This window comes from Haliaeetus albicilla, chromosome 8 (genome assembly GCF_947461875.1).
Source record: "Haliaeetus albicilla chromosome 8, bHalAlb1.1, whole genome shotgun sequence".
NCBI classification, from domain to species: Eukaryota; Metazoa; Chordata; class Aves; order Accipitriformes; family Accipitridae; genus Haliaeetus; species Haliaeetus albicilla.
The window spans coordinates 7,402,474-7,409,104 of NC_091490.1; the positions used below are offsets into that span (position 1 = coordinate 7,402,474).

General features: G+C 48.6%; 1 protein-coding gene across 2 annotated transcripts in view; it reads right to left on the reverse strand.

Annotated features, from left to right (window-relative positions):
- Positions 1–4,578, reverse strand: part of ZFYVE9 (zinc finger FYVE-type containing 9) — a 63,728-nt gene extending 59,150 nt beyond the window's left edge. For both annotated transcript variants that reach the window (XM_069788742.1, XM_069788741.1), the window contains exon 1: positions 4,271–4,578. The gene's annotated coding sequence lies outside the window, so the exon portion shown is untranslated. The remainder of the gene's footprint in view (positions 1–4,270) is intronic.
- Between the last annotated feature and the right edge of the window lie 2,053 nt (positions 4,579–6,631).

The following is a 6,631-nucleotide window of genomic DNA, read 5'->3' on the forward strand; positions in this document are numbered from 1 at the left end:
AGTATGAAGGTTAGTAATTGCTACTTAAGAACATAGAGACAAATGAAAAAACAATGCAGGTGGAAATCCAACACTGAAGTCCATGTTTTCATTTGCTTAATGTACAGTGGACACTGGGGATAGAATATGTGAAAAGTTTAACATATGGACACCAAAACTTCAAAGCGTAACATATGCTCAGACTGCCACAGATTGACATTTCCAAATTATCAAAGTTTACATGGAAGAAAAACAACATTAAAGTTTCTTTAAGCTCTCTCCTCACTGGCCTTCATAACTAAGACAACTATTGCCTTAGTTTATACTTAGACTGAAGATATCACGCAAGCTATTCAGATAGCACTCTAGCTAAACACTTTCTAAAACACAGAAAATCTACAGATTGTGACCCCACACCTGTTTTTCAGTTTATCACTTTTTTTTTTTTTTGCCTCTTTTTTTACTGTAATAGAACTATGCCTGTGTAAAATTCAACTGACTGGATCTGCTTCTTTAAGTCAACTCCCACTTGAACAGATCTGGATGAAAGAATACAGATGGAACAATTTATCCAGTGTTGTCACCCATAAGTTCCTGGCCACGCGCTGTTTGTCTTTAAACCATGTTTTTAAATTAATTAGATTTCTCCAGTAACAACCTTTAAAATAGTTTAAGTGACCCTTTATGGATTTCTTCTACCATTCACCTTCAGCCTATTTGATGCTGATGTAGTAGTTGGAGGGCTGTTATTTCCGAAAAATAAGTATCAATACTACACATTTCTACTCATCTCTTCTAGCAATATAATAGCAATATAATTACTGTTGTAATATTCCAGCAATAAACAATACTGGAAAGATTCAGTGAAAGAATACATATAAACTTGCCTTAAAGTTATTTTTCCTGTTCCACCCATCTGCTATGGCAGTCTGAATAGTAGCATTCCTAAATATCCCAAACTCTGCATGTGTATGATGCAAAAGGGAGGAAACATCATAAAGCACATTCAAGAAACAAATACATGTCAAAGACAAAACCACCGAGTGCAGTATTCCATTAATTGCAATGAAAAGGTCCTGGGATCTGCAATGTCTTGTAATTTTCTCTAGAACCTAACATTTAAAGGAATGACGTAGTTTAATACCCTAGGTATGACACTCACACTCATTCCTTCCCACAAACACTAGCCAAGAATTACACTCATTAAGATTTAACAGGGCACCTTAAAATCTACAAATATTCAATGTCTAAAAAGAATCTTAACAGATAAATTAAAAGAAATTCTGTTATGCTTTAGTTTCAATTAAGTGAAACCCAGCCAACTAAACAATAAGTAGGAAAGTACTTTATTTGTCTGTAAAAATAGAATCATTTGTATCTATTAAATAAATAATTCTTTATATATAAAATACATATTTGTATGTATTATGATAATGGTAATTTACTTTTATCACACTCATTTTTCAAAGTGTGCTATTCTTTTGATAACTATATAGCGTGTTTTGCTCTAGTTGCTGGTCAAATAAATTTGTACAAATATGTATCCTGAATTCTAAATTAAGTAGAAACTACTATGTCAGTGACGGATCCTTGATATATCTTTTAAAACTTCCCATCCATTTACATTAATTGATGCAATTTTCCCAGTGCTGCAAGATGTAGCCAACACAAAAGTAAAAGCTGTTTCTATCAACTAAACCTCAATACTTTAACTTACTTTCAGCCATTTACTCTTGACTATGTATTTCTTATCAATACAAAAAGCTTTGTAAACTTTTAGTATCCTTGCACAGACACATTTCTCAATGCTTCACAAAAACAACAGGAGGGAAAACTGAGCATGTTAGTTCACATTTCTGTTCATTTCAAAGCTCAAGTCTCATAAAGAATCACAAATAGAGCTCTAAAACAGGCCACCTTTCAATTTCTTTAGAGACTTCAATCTCAATCACATTAAAAAAAAAACAAACAGTAGCTTTTATATAAAACTTTCAAAGTAGTCTATGAATATACTGGTGTCTTCCAACAATGCTCTGGACAAGGTCGCCGATTCATCAGCACACAGACTAACCGTGCACTGAAACTATTATCCCTCATCTGATTTTCTGTCAGGAAACTCACTTTTATTTGGAAGATTCTCAGCTTAGTGCATCAAAAGATTTTTCTGATCAACAAAACATGAATACACAACAACTTCTTCCCATAATCTATTTCTTTTGGGCCAACTTTTATTCAAAAGCAAAACTTCACTCTAATACTCTTGCAAAATAATTTCCAGGTAATTTTTTTATAGACAGCCTGTAAACCCAAAAACTAGCAAGCTATTTTCTGCTAAAGTTGGCACAGCTAGTGGACAGGCAACGACAGACATTAAAAGCTTATCATTCTTTGGCCACAAGTTTTAATACTGCATCTTTGTTCAGTCTCTACCTTTGTTTCCTGAGAAAATCACAGTCAGACTTTATGCCAAACTAAAAAAAAAAAACTGTATTTCATCTCAGTCTTAGCCTGAGGCCTCAGATCCTGAAATGTGTGTTTGAAAGTATTTAATCCCTAGCCTAATAACTGACTCAAAGCTAACACACAAAAATAACACCCAATATCACGACTCAGCAATGCAGTTTTAGGGTGTTTTTCTTCCTTTTTCACACACTAAAGAAGGCACCATAAAGCAATGGACAATTAGAGAATCAATCACAATGTGTCAGAACATGGTAACTTGTTAGGTGTAGATCAGGGCTTGAGTTAGAGAGAAGCTTGTTTGAGATTTTAGGCCCTTATTCAGCTTCCATTTCGGATTCCCCAAACCTCTGAAGAGATTTTTAATTTTGTCTCTCTTGGGTCAAGGAGACTGTTCTCATTTCATATCACATGCCATAACTTTATAAAAAGAAATGCACTACTGGGTTCGGGCAGTAACAAAGGATTTTGATGTTGTTTCAACGACTGAAGGTGTATCTAAAATCTGGATCCATTCCACGCAATCAAAAATGGATTATAAAACTTAATAAAAGTTAATTACAACGTTTTAAAACATTGTCTAGTCAGTAAAATGCTGCCCAAAGAAAATAAAAGCTTTTATTCAAGTGGAGCATCTTTTTCATTATTATTTTACTTGTTCCTACAGGGCCCTTTCCAGTTTTGGATTCAGCCTGGACCAAAATATTGAGGGCAGTGTTATTCAGAAATTCTAATCCAATACAACCACACTTAATAAAAAGATTGCCGGAATTCAGTCAACTTCTAATATTTGAACTGAATGAAAATATGTGTAAAAATTAAACCCTCCAAAAAACCTCTGTCACAAAATAATCAGGACTATCTTGTCTATAAATAAACAAGATAGTTAACACGAAAACATAAAGTCTATCAATTCCCATCTGCTACTTGTTTCTCAGTCTGGTTAACAAGATAAAAACAGTTCTTCAGCCACCCTCCATCACACGCACCTATTTAACCGTAACGTTTATGAGCAAGTAAGTAACCCACCTCTGCAAAAAGTCTGACATGCCAAGAGTGCCAGTTATTCTTAGAGCGAGACATGACCACGGTTTCACGTAATTAGAGATGTTATAAAACGCATCCCGCCCGCTCGCCCCATCCCCCTCCACCACTACCACCATTGCAGGAGTGACTTGTTACACATCGCGATGAGCACAGTAACATGCCCTGCCCGGGGAAGGAGCGGAGATCAGGCCATAAAAAGGGCACGAGATGCAAACAGGGATCCTCCCCTCTCCGGGCCGGCAGCCGAGGCTGCCCGCTGCCTCCCGTGCCCACGGCGCGGCCCGGGGCCGCCGGCCGGCCCGGGGAACAGCCTCGCCTTGCCCCGCACCGGCACCGGCGGCACACGGGGGTCCCTGAAGGGGAGGGGGGGCCCGATGGAGGGCGGCGAGAGCTCTTTCCCCTTCTCCAGGATGGCCGGCGCGGGGGGGGAAAGGTGGCCCGGCCCCGCCGGGCGAGGGGGTCAGCCAGTCCAGGCACCCGGGGAGGGGGCTCGGAGGACCAGCCGCTGAGGGCTGAGGGGCGATCGCTGCCTTCCCCCTCGGCGGCGAGGCGCCTCTCCCCTTGGCGGCGTGCGGGGCACAAGGGCGGCGGGCTGAGAGGGGGCACCCGGAGCCCCCAGGCCCTGGGCCGGGGCGGTGTCGGCGATACGGCGGCTCTGCTGAGGCGGCGGAGCCCTCCCCGCCCGCCCGCCCGCGGGGCCTCGCTCCGGGCGGCAGGGGCCTGGGGAGCGGGATACCCCGGCCTCCCGGGCCTGGGGGCGGAGGGCTGGGCGCCGCTCACTCACCTCGGGAGGCAGCAGGCGCCGCCGGGTCTGCATGGCGAGGGGGATCCCCCGGCGCCGCGCTCCGCCGCCGCCGCCGCTCGCTGCCGGGCGGGCCCCGCAGACCCCGCGAGCGCTGGAGAGGCCGGCGCCCGCCCTCGCCGCCTGCCAGCCCGGCTCGCTCGCTGGCTCCGCGGCCAAGGCCGCCGCAGCTACCGGCAGCCAGCGCCCCCTGGCCGGCCCCAGAGGCAGCGCACGGCACTGCGGCACCGCCGGGGAGGCAGTGCGGAGCCTGCCGCACCCCCGCCCCGCGGCGCGGGGGGCCGGGCAGGCCGCGCCGCCACCTCCGGCCCGGCCGCCTGCCGGCCCGGGCGTCACGGGCGGAGAGCGGGAGGAGTCACCCGGCGCGGGGGGACGCACCGCCGCGCCGCGGAGAGAGCCTGCCCGCTCCCCCTCCCTGCTCCCGCGGGGTCCCGCCAAGCCCGCGGGCCACCACCGAGCCCCCGCGGCCGGGCAGCCAGGGCCTCCCGCCCACCCCCCTCCTCCACACACACACACACAGGCGGAGGGCGGCACCGGGGGAGCGCCGCAAACCAGCCGCAGGCAGCCCGGCGGGGGAGCTGCGTGAGGCGCAGCCGTGCCGCTGCCCACGCCGCGGGGAGGCACCCATCGCTACCCGGGCACTGCGCGGCGCGCTGGTGTGCCCTCGGCCGAGAGACGTGCCCCGCAGCCGGCTGCAACGGCACCTACACACTGGAGGCAGAAGGATTGGCGGCTGGGAGCCATTCATGTTTTATTTCGCCATTTCATATTGAGTTCCTTCGGAATCGGAGAGGAACGCCCTCTCCTGTGGGACACCCACAGCCGCCCGCGCCCGCCCGCCCGCCCTGAGGGGTGTATGGGTGCGCAGACACGGAGCCATCCGCTTAAGGACACGTTAACTTCAGCAAAGCAGCATTAGGGGAAAAAAAAAAAAACCCACGCTCGTTCCTCACAGAAACAGTCTCAGAACTGCGATGGCAAACTGAACAGGGTACGCCAAACCGTAACTACGCGCCCGAGTTCCACCGATTCTCTCTCTAAGAGGAGGCGGCCGCGGCGGCGCCCATGCCGGGGAGCGGGACACCCTTCCCCGCCTGGCTGCGGGCACTCGGGAACTCGAGGAAATGTCGCTTTCCCGCGGGTGACTTGCGGCTCCGAGGGGGGCGGCCAGCCCCGGGCTGCCGTAGCGGGCTATACAGCGCGCACAACCGCCCTCAGCTCAGCGGAGGGCAGCGCCCCTCACCAACGCCTCCCGCCCCGCCTGCGCCCTCAGCCTTCCCGCGCGAACGCTCACCGCCTCAGGCAGCCCTCGCCTCAGCTCCCCGCCTCAGGAAGGGGAAGGGGGGAGAGCCGCCGTCCCCTCACCTTCGGACAGCGCTCTGGCCTCCTCCCAGCCGCGGCGGAGCGCCATGTCACCCCTAAGAGGGAGGGAAAGGTGAGTGTGGTGGCTGCTAATGCAGTGGCACCGCCATTCCCGCTTCTCGGGTCCTCGCACTTGCAGGCTATCGCTTTCCAGCAGGTTACGCTTCTCCATTAACTTCCTCCGTAAGGCGGTGAATACAGTGTAATGAGCCCCGGTGATAAAATCTAGGCCTTCTTGCTCCAAGAGCATCAGCCCATCCCACTTGAAATGAAAGGGAAGCACTTAATGTTTATTCATTGATTCTGGTAGAACTGTGTGCTTTTCAAGCAAAAAATACAAGATACTCCCAATCAACTGAATCATCAATCCATGGGCAAAGAGCTGAGGGGATTAAAAAATGCTAATAAATCATAGCTGGTAGCAGTATGTTAATGGAGATGGAATTTATTTTCTCCCATAAAGGGTTCCCGGTTAACCCCAACTTGCTATCTCCTAGCAATTAGTGGTGTCATGCTCGTAAAGCACAGATGAGGAGTCCAGATCAGTCCAATACACAATTACTATCCTCCAAACAATTCTCATGAAACACCTCAGACTGCTAAACACACAATATGCCTGACAAACAAAGAGGAAATAAATTAAAGGGTGAGCAATGTAACACTTTGTAGCCTCTGGCCAAATGCATGCAAGCGCATAGGCTTGCCATCTACCTACGTCTCACAGAGGCATGTCACTGCCGTAACTTTGTTCAACTTTAATCCTTCTGCATACAGCCATTCATTGCAATGTTTTCTCACCAAATGCTGAAGAGTTTTTACATCACAATTGGCTGTTTTGCAAGAAGGCCACCTCATGAAAGCATGCAAAAAAGGAGTTAGGAGCGATGGGAAATATCTCTGTGAGTTAAGGTGATGGGACACGGTCTCACACCCCATCCCTTCTTGGTATCTTTATGTATTTTGGATGCCACATGAGTTGTT